The sequence below is a fragment of the Gossypium arboreum genome, chromosome 12 (genome assembly GCF_025698485.1).
Source record: "Gossypium arboreum isolate Shixiya-1 chromosome 12, ASM2569848v2, whole genome shotgun sequence".
Classification (NCBI taxonomy): domain Eukaryota; kingdom Viridiplantae; phylum Streptophyta; class Magnoliopsida; order Malvales; family Malvaceae; genus Gossypium; species Gossypium arboreum.
In genome coordinates, this window is record NC_069081.1 from 33,073,684 (window position 1) to 33,092,204 (window position 18,521).

Below are 18,521 nucleotides of genomic sequence, written 5' to 3' on the forward strand. Positions count from 1 at the left end.
TGAAATTATGTTAAACAACTTTTGCTAAGCGGTTTTAAGCAAAAATGAGTAAAACGGCTTAATCGATAAAAGTTGTTATTGTTCATAACTATGTGTTAGAGTGAGAATTTGATGTTTCCATAGAAGGGAAAAATGATCAGCATGTCATAAAACATAAAAATAAGGGATGAAGTTTAATTCCCGAGCCTAGGGGCAAAAGTGTAAATATGCAAAAATTTAAGGGCAAAATTGTAATTTTGCAAAAGTTTGAGTTAAGGGCTATTTTGAATAGTAAATTAATTAAATAAGTAAAATATGATGTTTTAGATCCCGGAAAATGAGATTTTAATCTAAAATGGGAGAAAAATTGAAAATCGGGAAAGTTGGTAAAATGGCCATTTAGTATCGAGGTAAGTTCATATGTATAATAAGCATTAATTTGTGTATGTTTCAATGGAAAATTGATATATTTACTATGATTGCTGAGGTGTTGAAAGTAAGTATAATTATGATGATTTAAATGATCAATATTAATTCGACATGGAAATGAGAAAGTATGTAAGTTTGTATGTAAATAATACATTATCTTTATTATGTTTTTGTATTTCAGCATATTTTATGTATTGTAGCTGATTTTTGAATCATAATTGACTATTGGAAGTATGGAATCAAGTATTAGAAGGAGAGAGAAATCCCGGTTGAACCTTCGGAAAGATTGGATGAGACATTATGATGTAGCTAGGTAGCATGGGTGATACTATGTGTACACCATGTAGACAAGAGAGCTACACGATATATGTAGCTAGGTCGCATGCGTGGTTCCAGGTGAAGGACACCATGTAGACGAGAGCTACGAGATAAACTGGCTAGGTCACATGGGTGGTACTAAGTGTTCACCATGTGTACAAGAGAGCCAAATTATGTGTCCAATGGAGCTAGGTCACATGAGTGGTGCTAAGTGAAGGCCACTATGTGTACAAGAGAGCTTCGATTTTAAAGGTGGGCTGTGTGCGATACCATTGCATATCTATTATTATTCCGAAGCGTTCAATTGGGAAATTGATTAAATGAAATTGTGTATGAATTTGTGATGATAAGTGTAAGTATATACGTGTGTAACTTATGAGCAATATGCTCGATATGTGATTGGAAATTGGAAAGATTGTTATGGGAAAGTGATGAATACAATTGAAGTGTGAAAGATCAAAATTGACAATAAAACTGTTCTGGATAGTTGCAGTGACGTGAATCTAAAAATTTACCAAAAATAGTAGAAATTTAATCAGAGACTGAATGAGATATCAAATTAGAGCTTAATGAGTCTATTTTCATATAATAGAAACAGAGCAAGCAAAGGAATTCTATATTATGAGATATTTATGTTTTTGAGAGACTGGTTCAAAATGACTACGTGATCCCCTATTCTGACTTGTAAAAATCATTAAAAATTGTAAAAAAATAATTATGGGATATAATTTATATGCTTGAAATCCTTAATTAGTCTAGTTTCAAATGATATAAACGAAAACATCCTTTGAATTCTGTACGAGGAGAAAATTGATTTGTAGTGAAGAGTGGTCAGAACAGTTGAGCAGTGAAACAGGGGTAACTTCAATGAATAAACTGTACTAATTGGGAGGACAAAAAATTTTTAAAATTTTATGGTAAGAATATATGTGAATATAGTTTCAATAAAAATTAACGTTTTGTAATTTGGAGTTCTGTAGCTCAAGAAATAAATAATTTAGTTGCTGGTACTCTGCTAGACAGCTTATTTTGAACCTGTTTATGATTGTAATAGTGACAGTATGTGTGTTTGTGATGGTAATATTCCAAGAACATATTGTAACTTTGTTTAAAGTATGATAATGTATTGTTTATTAATATTTACATACTTACTTACTAAGCTATAATGCTTACTCCCTTCCTTTCCTTTTTCCTATAGTGTCGAAGATGTTAGCTCGAGTTGGAGGTCGCCGGAGGTTAAATCACACTATCAAACTATTGATCGATATATAAATGTTTTAAAGTATTTTAAGTCTTTGGCATGTATGGAGACTCGTTTAATTGTTATTAAGTTGCTAGGAATTGGCTTAAAATACTGACCTATTGTGACAGCCCAAAATTGACCCTAGTCGGAATGTGGTTTCGGTACCACAAAACCGAGGCATAAAAATAATTTAAAATTTATTTTGATGCCTATAATATGTGTGTGCTCATGTGTGAATTTTGAATTCTTTGATTTAGTTAATTTGATTGTGAATTGAAAGAAAAAGGACTCATGTGCAAGGATTTAAAAATATGTAGCTAATTTCAAGAGGTTAATAAAGGAATGAAGCAAAATAAATTTTAAATTATTTTTATGCCTCGGTTTTGTGGTACCGAAACCACATTCCGACTAGGGTCAATTTTGGGCTGTCACAACTCTCCCCCACTTAAGAAATTTTCGTCCCCGAAAATCTTACCGGTAAATAGGGTTGGGTATCGTTCTTTCATAGAGTTCTCGGTTTCCCAAGTAGCTTCTTCTATCCCGTGTTTGAGCCATAACACTTTCACTAGCGGAACCCGCTTGTTTCGCAACTCTTTCACTTCACGTGCCAGGATACGAATCGGTTCTTCCTCATAACTCATATTGGCTTGAATTTCAACCTCTGATGGACTAATCACGTGCGATGGATCAGATCTATAGCGTCGAAGCATCGAAACATGAAAGACATCGTGAATCTTTTGGAGTTCAGGGGGCAAAATCAGACGATATGCCACTGGACTGACTCGCTCGGATATCTCATATGGCCCGATGAACCTTGGGCTCAACTTGCCCTTACGGTCGAATCTGAGTATCTTTTTCCAAGGTGAAACCTTGAGAAACACTTTATCTCCCACCTGATGCTCGATGTCTTTACGCTTCAGATCCGCGTACGACTTCTGACGATCGGAGGCTATTTTCAGACTTTCACGGATTACTTTCACTTCTGTTTCAGCATCTCTAATCAAATCCACCGAAAATTTTGCTTTCACCGAGCTCAGTCCAAAACAATGGTGTACGGCATTTACGACCGTACAAAGCCTCGTAGGGTGCCATCTTAATACTTGATTGAAAGCTATTGTTGTAAGCGAATTCAATCAACGGAAAATACCATTCCCATGAACCACTGAACTCGAGGATGCAACATCTCAACATATCCTCAAGTATCTGAATTATCCGCTCGGATTGACCATCGGTTTGGGGGTGAAAGGCGGTCTTGAAATGCAACTTGGTACCCAAAGCTTCTTGCAACTTTTTCCAAAATCGCGAGGTAAATCTCGGATCTCTATCCGACACGATGGAAATAGGCACCCGTGCAATCTCACAATCTGAAAAACGTACAATTTGGCTAGTTTGTCCATTGAAAAATCCGTTACGTATGGGGACAAAGTGAGCCGACTTAGTCAATCTATCTACCACGACCCAAACCGCATCCTTCTTACTCACTGACAATGGTAGTCCGGATACAAAGTCCATGGTGACTCGATCCCATTTCCACTCGGGTATCGTGATCGGCTGAAGTAATCCTGAAGGCACTTGATGTTCCGCTTTCACTTGTTGACATATTAAACATCTCGAAACAAAGTCGGAGATGTCTCGTTTCATACCATGCCACCAAACCGACGTTTCAAATCGTTGTACATCTTCGTACTCCGGGTGGATTGCCATTCGGCTACAATGGGCTTCGTTCAGAATTATCAAAATAAGTTTCAATTCTTTGGAACACATGACGACTTTTGAACCTCAAACAATCGTCATCATCGATTTGAAATTCGAGTCCTTGTTCGAACACACTCACCGCTTTTGCAACCAACTCATCGTCGACTTTCTCGAGCTTCACGAATTTGACGTATCAATAATGGTTTGGCTTTCAATTCAGCTACTAACACATTGTCGGGTAGAACGGACAAGTGTACATTCATCACTCGTAAAGCGAATAATGATTTACGACTTAAGGCATCCGCAACCACATTCGCCTTTCCCGGGTGATAGTCAATGACCAGCTCATAATCCTTTAACAACTCGAGCCAACGTCTTTGTCGCAGATTTAAGTCTCTTTGAGTCATCATATATTTGAGACTTTTGTGATCCGAATACACATAGCACTTCTCACCAAATAAGTAATGTCGCCATATCTTTAAAGGCGAATACGATGGCACCAATTCGAGATAATGGGTCGGATAATTTTTCTCGTGTGGCTTTAATTGCCTCGACGATAGGCCACAACTCGACCTTCTTGCATCAATACGCAACCTAACCCGGTAGGGATGCGTCACTATAAATAACAAATTCTTTGCCCGTTTGGGTTGCACTAGAATTGGGGCTTCACCAAATAAGTTTTCAATTGATCAAAACTTTTTCGACATTTTTCCGTCCATTCGAACTTAACATCCCTTTGGAGTAGCTTCGTCATTGGCGTGGCTATCGTTGAGAAACCTTTACAAATCGTCGGTAATAACCAAGCAAGCCCCAAAAAGCTCGAACCTCATTAATATTTCTGAGGCTTCCAATTAAGTATGGCTGAAATTTTATTGAATCGACTCGAATACCCGATCAGATACCACATGACCCAAGAAGCTAACCTCTCTCAACCGAATTCACACTTGTGAACTTAGCATATAATTGCTTATTCCGTAAAATTTGCAAGACTAACCTCGGTGTTCAAGATGTTCGGTCTCATTTCTTGAATAGACCAAGATGTCATCAATGAACACGACTACGAACCGATCCAAATATGGTCGAAGATCCGATTCATTAAATCCATAAATACCGCAGGGCATTAGTAAGCCCAAACGGCATCACTAGGAACTCGTAGTGACCATATCTCGCTCAAGGCGTCTTGGGTACGTCCGAATCTCGAATTCGTAATTGATAATAGCCCGATCTCAAATATATTTTCTAGAACACTGAGGCTCCCTTCAGTTGATCGAACAAATCATCGATACGCGGTAACGGATATTTGTTCTTTATCGTTGCTTTATTAAGCTGACGATAGTCGATGCAACCTCATGGTTCCATCCTTCTTTTCACAAACAACACCGGTGCACCCCAAGGTGAAAAATTGGCGAGCAAAACCTTTATCCACCAATTCTTGCAACCGAGCTTTCAACTCCTTTAATTCCGTTGGTGCCATACAGTGCACGGAGCTATCGAAATTGGGATGGTACCGGTACCAATTCGATGCCAAACTCTATTTCCGAACGGTGGTAATCCGGCAATTCTTGTGGAAAACATCCGGTATTCACAAAACACTAGCATGATTCGGGTTTCTTTTCTAACTCCTTGTCATCTAGAACATACGCAAGGTATGCTTCGCACCCCTTTCTTACGTATTTCTGGGCCAACATTGCTGATATTACAGCTAGCAACCCCTTTAAGTCTGTAGACTCATCCCGAATTATCTCGTTATTTGCGCACCTCAGATCAATAGTCTTGCTTTTGCAATTTACAACCGCATCGTGCATGGTCAACCAATCCAAACCAAGAATAACGTCGAATTCATCGAACGGCAAAAGTATCAAGTCCGCCAGAAAACAAGAACCTCGGAATACTAGGGGACTTTTCTTACACACTTTGTTGACAAGCACGTAATGACCCAAGGGGTTTGATACCCGAATTACAAACTCAGTAGACTCAATAGGCAAAGTCTTCTTTGGATGCTAAGGTTTCACATATATAAGAATGAGTAGAACCGAGGTCAATCAAAGCAATCACATTTGTATCGAAAAGAGTGAATGTACCGTAATGACATCCGGTGAGGCAAGATCCTCGGCGTGCGCGTATGGCATAAATCCTAGCAGCGACGAGCCTCGGATCTGATGGTAGCATCTCTAGATCCTCTCTGACCGCCACTAGCATTGCCCATATTTCTAGGTGGCCTACCTCGAGTTGTGGTAGCACCCGGGTTCCCACTTTGATTTACGTTTTGTTCAGATAAACTCGGGCAATCCTTAAGGAAATGATTGGTGATCCGCACTTGTAACAGAGCGGTCACGGAATCTACAACTCCTGAATGCCATTTGCCACAATATTGGCACTCCGTTCATCTCGACGATCATTGCCAACACTGGCGATCGAAGTGACTCGCGTGCCCATAGGGGGTCGATCGCGGTCTCGTCTAGAAAAGCCCGAAGTGTCTCTAGACCGGCCTAAGCCATCTCTAAATTTCTTTGATGACTGTGGGAAGGGCTTCCCCGAAGACCTCTTACGAAACTCCCTTGCTCCCACTTTAGCTTTTCTTTTCTCCATACTGAGCTCCTCGGCTTTGCACGCTCGCTCGACAAGAGCCACAAACTCTCGGATTTCCAAAATGCCAACATACAGCTTTATATCATCATTCAGTCCATCTTTGAAGCGTTTACACATCACAGCTTCTGAAGAAATGCATTCGCAGCGTCTTGGCTAAGCCTCACAAATTTTCGTTCGTAGTCGGTAACCCACATGGAACCTTGTTTAAGTTCAAGAAATTCCTTCCGTTTTGATCCATAAATCTCGATCGATATACTTCTTTGAACTCGGTTAGAAAGAACTCCCAAGTTACGTGCTCCCTAGGCACAATGAAGTCGAGTACTCCACCAATAGTAGGCGTAATCGCGTAGCAAGGAGATAGTACACTTTAAGCATTCATCGGTGTACATGATAGCTCATCGAGCACCGGATAGTGTTGTCCAACCAAAATTCAGCTTGCTCGGCATCATCGCTATCCGTAGCTTTAAATTCAGTAGCCCCATGTTTTCGAATTCATCGATTGGGGCTTACTTGACCTTATTTGGTCGATTCTCGGAGGTATTGTAGGTCTTGGGGTTGCATTAGTCGGGAATGGAGGTTGTGGAACAGTAGTGTTAGTTCGAATGTATTGGTTGAACCAATCATTCATCACGCTATAGAAGGCTTGCTTAGCCTCATCATTCGGATTGCTAGCAATAGGTTGAGAGTCCTTCGGCGCTGTCCCTTGCCCGGGAGCAGGCGCCACACTCTCCACATCATCAGCTATTGCTCGGTTGGGATCGGGATCCATGGCTATAAACAAACACAAATTTCAAAATGTCAGAAATCACCACACTATCAATTATCACTTAATGGCATGTATAGCTAGACCCCAAACATATCACGATAGTCCTAGGATCGACTAAACCGTAGCTCTGATACCAATAAAATTGTAACACCCAACCCGAGACCGTTGCGGTTGTCGGACACGAGGGTTAACAAGCCAAAACCACTTATGGCACCGACCAATTTGACATTTCCAGGCAAGCTGGAAAACTGCATCGCTGTCGCCTTAAAAAGCATATCTCGAGTTTCACAACTCGTAAACTGATTCTGTAAATTTTCCATGAATTTAGACTCATATATCCATCCATGGATTTATTTCTAGAATTTTTGGTCGGGCCAATTGGTACAGTTTATTAGTTAAATTCACCCATGTTACAGGGGTCGACTACACTGACCTTCGCGCGTTACAACTTGAATATCTCTCTATACAGGGTTTCAATACTGATACCGTTTGTTTCTAATGAAACTAGACTCAAAAAGGAATCTGAACATATAAGGCATGACTTCTAATTCATTCTGAATAATTTATGGTAAATTTTCAAAGTCGCGACAGGGGACCCAGAAACCGTTCTGGCCCTGTCTCACGAGAACTTTAATATCTCTCGGTATACTGTTCATATGATCGTTTCGTTACTTTCAGATGAAAATAGACTCGTCAAGGTTCGATCGTATAATTTATTCACTATTTAACACCATTCCTACAAATTTTGGTGATTTTCCACATCCACGTCACTGCAGCTGGCAGCATCTGTTTTTAAGGTAGGCTTTACCTATATTGTAGTTCCCATGGACCAACTATAGTCTAGTCATACTTAGGTCCAACATATGATCATATTTAGCCATTCCAATGGCTGATCATGTGACCAACTCTCTCATTCCAAACCATAATCACATCATGAAACCAAATATAATTACAAACCACATATGGTCAAATTCCATACTCCACTTTTACGAACCATTTTCGCATGGCCGCACACATATACATCACAAAGTACTTAAAACAACCGAGGGTAGTCCTATACATGCCATATTCAAAACTCGACTAAAGGAGTACCAAAAAGGGCTTTGATAGTGTGGTTGACTTCAACTTCTATGATCCCGAATCCGATCGCTAACGAGCAAAATCTATAAACAGAGAAACAAAGAAACGGAGTAAGCAATTTATGCTTAGTAAGTTTGAGCCATAATATACACACAACCAAAGCATAGCATTCAAGTAGCTAAACAATAATTCATATGCACAATTTCTCAAAGACATGCTTACTTCACAATCCCAACTCTTATATTCATACACTAATAACGGCTTAGTCAAGGCCGATAACTCATTTATCATCGGAGCGAATACGCACATACACTTACTCATAGTGTGCAAAGCACACTAAACGCATCTTGTTGTTGGGAATTTCACAAGCGTATTAACTGAAAATTTTACAGCAAGTTCAAAGATCTCGAATCACATACCTTCGGAGTTTATCCGGATATAGCTACTGTTCAAACGCCCTCGGGACATAGCCCGGTTATGGTAACCCACACAAAGGCCTTGGGACTTAACCCGGATATCACAATTTGCACAATTGCCTTGGGCTTAGCCGGATATCATAACTCGCACAATTGCCTTCGGGCTTTGCCCGGATATCACAATTTGCACAATTGCCTTCGGGCTTAGCCCGGATATCACTCGAACATTCATACACATCTTTGTTTCAATTTCATAACACAACTTATATGCACAATTCACTTAGCAAAAATATCATTACGGCTCAATGGCCACATACAAAGGCACAAATTGATTGCTTATTACTTCATTCAATCGAATCAAAATCTAAGTTTCGATACTCGAAAACTTACCTCGGACGTGGTCGAACGATTTGACGGCTATTCGACGACTTTTTCCTTCCCTTATCGAATTTAGCTCCCTTTGCTCTTGAGCTTAATTTAACAAATAAATTGGTTTTATCATTTGAGCATCGAAGAGGAATTCAAGATGCCTAGCCAATATATATGCTCATTAGGCATCAAAGTCGCATATGTACGAAATCACTAATCGAACTCAACACATTAGTTAATATTCCTCTTAGCGAATTTTCTAAGCCAAGAATAGGCATCAATATGCTTGCCTCTAACCGAATGCATGCACACCAAAATCCCCTCATGTGGCCGAATATGCATGTCCATGTTGAGGCCAATTATGCACTTAATACCACACAAAAACAGCATGCGGTTTACTAACTAACGATTACATATTGTAGCTCAATACACATCTCTCATGTACTTCATAACCGAAACATCATCACAAGCAAATATATACCTTGAAATAGTATATATGTCATGCCAATACATCATGTGCAAACATGTATACACATATAGGTGCAAGGTCAATCTCAAGGGTTCATACCCATCCAAACACAAATTTTTACCAATCAAGTAACAAGCATAAATCATGCTCATGAATGCACCATGGCGAATACATCACAACCATACTCTTTCAACTTCGGTCATGGTTAAACAAAGAATTCAATGTCCTACTCAAGAATACTAAAAGAAATTTCAAGAGTAGTCAATCCATCATTACATGCATCATCAACAAGCTTCACATTTAGCATGCAATGGCTTTAACACAATATCAACCTTGGCCAAATACCATTTTTCATGGCATAGCAAGGATTTGAACCATGGCTAAGATGCACATCAAATTAGCAACCAAAACAAGCATGAATCTCATGACACAACCTCATACATACCTTAATCTTGATGCAAGTTTAGCCAAATCTCCTTCTAGATCTCTTCTAAACAAAGAAAATGAAGCAAAAATCTCTTCTTCCTCTTAGGAATTTCGCCAAAGGAAGGAGGGAAAAGATGAACAATTTTTTTGTTTTTCTTTCTTAGTCTTTGCTCAAAGAAAGGATGAATGACAACTTTTTTTCTTTCTTTCTCTCTAGCTACGGCACCATGGGGGGCATCCATGCTCATTTTTTCTTTTTTTTCATTTCTTAATTCTTTCTACATAATGCACTAACTAAACATGTTGGAAACATGTCCCTTGCCCATAATCTAGACATGGTCGGCCACTCATTCAAAATAAATGGAGTATTTGACATGCAACTCCATTTATTTTGCTTCATTCCTTTATTAACCTCTTGAAATTAGCTACATATTTTTAAATCCTTTCACATGAGTCCTTTTTCTTTCAATTCACAATCAAATTAACTAAATCAAAGAATTCAAAATTCACACATGAGCACACACATATTATAGGCATCAAAATAAATTTTAAATTATTTTTATGCCTCGGTTTTGTGGTACCGAAACCACATTCCGACTAGGGTCAATTTTGGGCTGTCACACCTATGTTATTTGAAGGTCTCTATTGTATAAAGTCATTTAATGTAGATAGTCTTGATTATGTTATTAATTATGAATTGGTTTTTATACTAATTAGTGATTAAGTCTGGTAATGCCTTGTACCCTGTTCCAGCGTCAAACACGGGTAAGGGGTGTTACACAGCAAGTCCCCAAAAGCTTCAGACTTCAGATACATTTCTCGGAGGCTTCCAATCTAGTATCGCGAAAATCTTACTCGGATCAACCCGAATACCCGATGCTGATACAACATGTCCCAAGAAACTAGCTTCACGCAACCAGAACTCACATTTATTGAACTTCGCATACAATTATTTATCACACAAAGTGTGTAGCACAATTCTCAAATGTTCAGCATGCTCGGATTCATTACGAGAATAGATCAAAATGTCATCTATAAACACAACCACAAATCGATCCAAATACTGTTTGAAGATTCAATTCATTAAATCCATAAAAGCAGTAGGTGCATTAGTAAGTCTGAAAGGCATAACTAGAAACTCATAGTGTCCGTACCTCATTCAGAAAATAGTTTTCGGCACATTGGAATTTTTAACTCGCAGCTGATGGTAACTCGACCTCAAGTCTATCTTTGAAAACACTGTAGCCCCTTTCAACTAATCGAACAAGTCATCTATTCGTGGCAAAGGATATTTATTCTTTATAGTCACCTTATTGAACTGTCGGTAGTCGATGTACATTCTCATAGTTCCATCTTTCTTTTTCAAAAACAAAACCAGTGCACCACAGACAGAAAAACTCGGTCGCACAAAGCCGCTATCAGTCAATTCTTGCAATTGAGCTCTCAACTCTATTAATTCGGTTGGTGCCATTCTGTAAAGAGCTATAGAAATCAGAGTTGTCCCCGGCACTAACTCAATGCTAAACTCTACCTCTTGGATCGGTGGCAAACCCAATAGTTCTTTAGGAAACACATTCGGATATTCACACACAACTGGTACTGATTCAATCTTCTTTTCGGTCACTTTAAAATCGAGCACATAGGCAAAGTAAGCTTCAAAACCTTTTCTTACATATTTCTGAGCTAACATCGAAGATATCACTACCGGTAAACCATTCAGATCATTAGACTCAATCCGAATAATCTCATCATTCTGACATCGTAAATCAATAGTCTTCCGTTTGCAGTTTATAACAACATCATGCAATGTTAGCCAATCCATACCCAGAATTATATAGTCGAATGGCAACAACATCAAATCAACCGGAAAACATGAATCTCGAATCATCAACGAGCAATTCTTGCATAGTTTATCAACCAAAACACACCAGCCTAAGGGGTTCAACACTCTAATCACAAACTCAGTAGACTCTACAAGCAAAGTCTTACTGGATACTAAAGTTTCACATACATAAGAATGAGTCGATCCAGGATCAATCAATGCAACAACACTAGTATCATAGAGAGTGAAAATACCAGTAATCACACTTGCAGACGAAGCTTCTTCACGAGTGCGAATAGCATAAGCTCTGGTAGGTGTATGAGCCTCAGATCTAACAGCTGTATCTTTTGTTCCCCTCTGACTGCCACTCACATTACTCGTATTTTTGGGTGGTCTACGTTGAGCTGCCGTGTTACTCGACCCCGTATTCTGCTTCATTTCTTGCTCAACCAACTTAGTGCATTCACAAATGAAGTGATCCATCGATTCACATTTAAAACAAACCCGATCATTTAATCTAAAACTATTGGGATGTCATTTACCACAATGTTTGCGCTCAGGTTGGTTCGGTCGGATGTTACCAACACTAGCTACTGAGGTATCTCTTGAACTCACGGGTGGTCTGTCTCGATCACATCTAGAATAGCCTGTAGTAGCCTTTGAACAACTAAAATCATCTCGGAATTTCTTTGATGCTGACTGAAATGTTTTACTCGATGATCTTTTTCGTGAATCTCTAGCTTCAAAGTTAGCTTTCCTTTTCTCTTTTCCGAGCTCTTTAGCTTTGTATGTTTGCTCGACTAGTACAATGAACTCTTTTATTTCAAGTATCCCGACTAACAACTTAATGTCTTCATTCAACTCGTCTTCAAATCTTTTACACATTATAGCTTCACTTGAAACACATTCTCGGGCATATCTGCTGAGTTTCACAAATTCCTGTTCATACTCTATTACGGTCATACGACCCTATTTCAACTCGAGGAATTTTTTATGTTTTTGATCAATGAATCTTTGACTAATGTATATCTTATGGAATTCAGTCTAAAAGAACTCCTAGGTCACCTGTTCTTTCGAAAATACTGATATTAATTTATTCCACCAGTGATACGCATAATCTCGAAGTAAGGATACAACACATTTTAAACACTCGTCAGGGGTACACGATAACTCATAAACACACGAATAGTATTATCGAGCCAGAATTCAGCTCGTTCCGCATCGTCATCAACAGTAGCTCTGAATTCTTCAGCCCTATGTTTTCTGATTTTATCAACTGGGGGCTTATTTAATCTTATTGGATCAATAACTCGAGGTACCATGGGTATCTGAGAAGGATTAGGCGGGGTGGGGGTTGTTGAACAGCCGGATTAGTTCTATTATATTGAGTGAACCACTCATTCATCATTTGGAAGAAGGCTTGCTCAGCCTCTCCCTCGTGGCTACTCGTAATCGGCCTAGAATCAGTTGGCACTGCCCCTTGAGCAGGAGCGAGCACATTACTTTCAATGTCATCAGCTACGGATCGATCGGGATCCATTAAATATATGAAAACACATTTTAGTTGTCAGGAATCATCACACTATCGTAACTTATAAATATGGCATCTATAGCTAGACTCATACGCGCTACGTTAGTCCTAGAATCGACTAAACCGTAGCTTTGATACCAATCAAATGTAACACCCCTAACCCGTATCCATTGCCAAATTAGGGTTACGAGGCAATACCGAACATATCACAGTTCAAAACAAACATTTACTACATTTCTTGCTTTGTAATTTAAACTCATAAGAATACTTATCTTATTCAATTTTGAACTTAAAACTATTATACTACTATCATTGGCATATTTAAAATTTATTCAAGTATATACATAAATCATTACACAACATAAACCAGTCATATAACAACTATTTTTCATACATTTAATGTCAAACATAACATTTCATAACCTAAGCATGTTCACATATTATAACCAATTAACATCCACACAAAAATTCAACCTTGATTATTATACATTATGGCCAAATATATTGTTGTTTATTAGCAAACATAATGCATATTTATACCCAAACAATATGAACCACAATACAAATTAATTATCACTCACTTATGCGGCATTAATTGCATTTAACCTAACATAATTTAAGATTAAACATACTTCTTTCCTAATCACAAAACCATGCGAATAAAACCTTGATATTATAAGCCATTTTAAACACAAATAACAACTAAGAATACATATAATTCATATGCTAATTTTATATGCTTTAATTCCTGCTAAAATTTTAATCACACAATCAAACTAAATAATTTCATATTCGATCATTCTATATAACATTCAATATGTAATATATCTATATAAATATGCTATAAACTAAGTCTCATGCTTATCATTATAGTTCTAATTCCTTAACCTTATATACATACACACTTACATTATCATTTCTAAACCAAATTACCCATTTAACAAGCCATTTCAAATAGACACAAAAACCACATTTCTTAATCAAATTTTTCATAGTCTAACATAGTTCACGTATGTCCAATACCATAAATCCAACGTTAACATATAACTAAACACTTGATGACAAGATTTAAACACCATAGCTGAATTATAAATAACTTTAAAACATCACTTAAATATTTCATTTCATAACCGAATACATAGATACCTTATAAACAATGTTCAAACCAATTCATGTTACGAAATATGCATCTCAATAATAAGTCATTAACTATTTATAACCTAAATATATTCATCAACCACAAATGTCAAATTTACCAAATGAACTATCATGAGCTTTACCTAACATTACTTTAAACCTTAAGCATATTCCAAACACATCACACACATATAACATACATATTACTCATCTAATATATCAAACCACAATTACAAATCATACCAAGCACTTCACACACATATATATCATAACCGAAATCACCTAAGCTTAGACATCATTTCTAGCCATTTTTGCATGGCTTTAATATATACAAACTTCAAAACCAAACATAATAACTAGACTATACATGCCATAGATTCAAGTTCAAACTTATAAAATACCACAAAAGTGATTGATAGTGTGACGAAATTTCTTGACAATCCGCGAGCTCGTAACTACCTTCCAAAATCTATAAAAACAAATAACATATACACATAGAGTAAGCTTGAATAGCTTAGTAAGTCATAAGCAACTAAATCATTTTAATGACATTTATAATTCAATTTAATTAAACCTAATCATAGTAACCATAACCACATATACAATTATCAAGCTTGCAACTTCATATATCGATACATATACTTTAGCATTTTTTTCCACTTTGCGGAATACACATATATTACTAAGCATATTTAACTCTCACATTCATAACACACATTTCATATATTCATATAAAGTATATACTGACCTTACTACTCAATCATTTAACTTAGTACATACCTTGTAGCACCCCAAACCCGGCCCAGACGTTATGACCGGATCCGACATGCCACATCGAAGCGTTCAAAACATTTTATATTGTTGATCCAGAAAAACTTACTTAGTGTTTTAAAAGATAATTTCATTATAGGTTAAAGTGAATGGAAGCTGTGCACCAGGTAGGAAACCGGAAAAGAGGTGGTGAGTCCATCGGACTGCTTAAGTACCAAGCTCCCTTCGGATCCAATCCTAGACATGCATACCGCCATTGCCACACCTTAACGTCATGGATATTTCTAGGAAACCGATTTGATTAAGTCATTTTTAGGAAAAGTGATTAATTTTGGAAAATACTTTCATTGCGGAAGCTTTGCTTGTTCTCATGTTATTTTGAAATCAATTGTTGTTTTTGAAAACGCGCCCTAAAGCTATCCAAGTTCAACAATTAAAATAAGTAATACCTATCTTAGTAATACATATTAAAACCATCAAAAATAATTAAGCGGCCTTATTACATTTAAAAACCCAAAAATTCAAACTTAAATAAAAGGATGTCCAATTCACCATAAGAAAATCAAACTTGCAGAACGGGTGGCCACTCCGAATTCCCTCACAGCTCCAAGCCCACTATGGTTGGGGATTTCCTGCGTGGATGAAAATAAAAGGGGTGAGTTTGGGGAAACTCAGTGTGTAAGGAAAACCCATTCAAAGCCCAAGTCAGCTCAAGCCCATTAGGCCTAAGCCCATTCAGGTAACAGTGGTTGTGACAACCCTAATTAGACCCTGGTCAGAATGTGGTTTCGAGACCACATTACCGAGCCAAAAATTTATTTTTGTGTTTTAATTACATAAATTTTTGTGTGACAGTGAATATATGAGAAATTAAATGCTTAATATTAGCTTTAGGAATGTGAATTAATTCAAAAAGGACCTAGTTGACGAAGTTAGAAAAGATGATAGATGAATTATAAGGAGTAATTAATAATAGGGAGAGGAAGCATAGCTTTGCATGTCAAATTACCCATAAAATACATGGTGGTCGGCCAAGGAGTGATGATGCTCCACTCATTCTAATTTAATATGTTTTTTTTTGCTAACAAATGATGGGAATAATAATAGGAAAGTGAACAAAAAAAAGGGGGTGTTCATACTTGCCATCTCCTAGCCGAAAAACCAAGAAAAAGAAAGGGAGAAAAATTTTGAAGAAGTTCGGCCATTGCTTGTATCTAGGAGGAGTGTTTGATGTTGTGGCATGAAAATAAGGGAGTTTGAATGCTTAATAAGGAGGGAAGAAGGAGTGTTCATGTTTTCTTTCTTTTGCAATTGTCGTAACTAGAGGAAGAAGAGGAAGTAAGATTCGCCAAGGTGGTCCTTTAGATCAAGGTATGTTCAATGATATTTTGGAAGTTTACACAACCTTTGGGTGATGAGTCTAAATTCTATCTATCCCATGGTTGGATTTGGGGTTGTCGGAGAGTTAGGCTTTGACTAAGAAGCTTAAAAATTTTAGTTGATACCTTGATGCTATTAACATGTTAGTTATATGTATGTGTTAAATTGCTGTTATGTTAGCATGAAAGTTGAAGTTGTTAAGTCACTTTGTTGGAGGTGCCGAATTTAGGACTAAGAAGAGAATGAGTATTCGGCTAACATGGTTGAAAGGTGGATGTGCCAATTTTTAGATTTAGACTATGAGAATGGCTATAATGGGCATTAAGATGTGGAACTTAAGAAATGTAGTTATATGTGGATTTACATGATGTTACAAATAGATGTGAAAATATGCTAGATTAGGAAAATTCGATCAAGTGTTCATGAGATGAAATTAGATGTTTAAATGATGTTATAGTTGACATTGTACATACATTCGGCCATCTAATTGAGTATGAAGGTGGTGTTAAATCTAATTATGATGCCTATTCGGAAGTGTATATATATATATACATAAGTATGCCCATTCGTGAGGTTACCTTTGATTATGTGTATAATCGACTAAATGGGTAATTAGTGAGGATGGTTGCCGAATATACTAACATACATATGCATGTGTAATTGGATTATAAATATTTAGCAAGGTGGTTAAACTAGTTGATTTATTGATTAAGCTCAAGGAGTTAAAGGACGAGAATCAAGCAAAGGCAAAGAAAAGATCATCGAGTAGCCGAGTTGGAACCGTCTTACCCAACACAAGGTAAGTCATTAAGCATATATTTTGTATTAATTTAAATGGTCATAACGTCTATGTAATGATGCTGAATGGAATGATAAATATATATATATATATATATATACATGTATGCATGGGGTGATGAAAGTATTGAATGAAAAAGAAAAGAGGTGAGATGTATTGAGTTGTTGGTTTCGGCACTAAGTGTGCGGGTGCAAACATTTATGATCATGAGATTGGCACTAAGTGTGCGGGTTCAAATTGTATAGCACTAAGTGTGCGAGTTTGATTATATAGCACTAAGTGTGCGAGTTCGACTATTAAGCACTAAGTGTGCGGGCTTATTATACATTCTCTAATAAATATACATGCTCTAAGTGTGCAGCCTTATCGAGTCAATCATGGACAGCGGTACGAGTAAACACCTTGAGCTCATGAGGAATAGACATTTTATTTACATTTGGGATTGAGCTTGGTAAGTCTTGAACCTATGTGGTGATTATACTTGAAGATAAATGCATCCAATGTCATATGGTGTAATGTATGAAATATCAAAGTAGGGCTTGGTATGAGATCAAACCGAAATGCCTAAGGAATTATAGCACAGTTTGGGTATGGATGGAGGATTTTAATCCCGCATTATTTATTTTCTCTTATGATATATTATTACTGAACGGCAATGTAATGCTTATGACTTCTGAGTTATATACTCACTCGGTGTTTGCTTGTCACCTACTTTAGGTTTCTTGGACTCGTCTTTTTATGCGTTTCGGATCTGTCATCAAGTCATCACACCGCTAGCAACTTTTGGTATCTTCTTTTAGTCGGTCTAGGAGAACATTTCGCATGTATAGGCTAATATGTTTTGTTGAAATTTGGTATGTAAACTTTTAGCCATGCGAAAATGGCATAAATGTTCTGTTGGATTTGGTTCTATAATGTTAGGTCGCAAGTCTTGGTAATTCGATTTTTATGCCATATGTCATGGTTGATTATTTTTGGTGTTAAAATTCATGATATGGCAATAGTGTAGTAGGGAGATGTTTGACAATGATTAGCCTTTGGCATGGCTAGTCATAATCATAATTTGTGATATGTATGATGAATTACTAGTTAGATCAAGGAGAAATCACGAAATAGGCATAGTTGCTTTAGTAACAGATGCTGGCAGCAGCAGTGATGTGAGATTGAAAAATCACTAAAAATAGTAGGAATGGAATTAAATAATTAATAAATTATGTAATCGAAGCTCGATAAGTCTATTTTCATATAGAAGAAACAAAATGACCATATGAGCTGTATGTTAGGAGATAATTAAACTCTTGT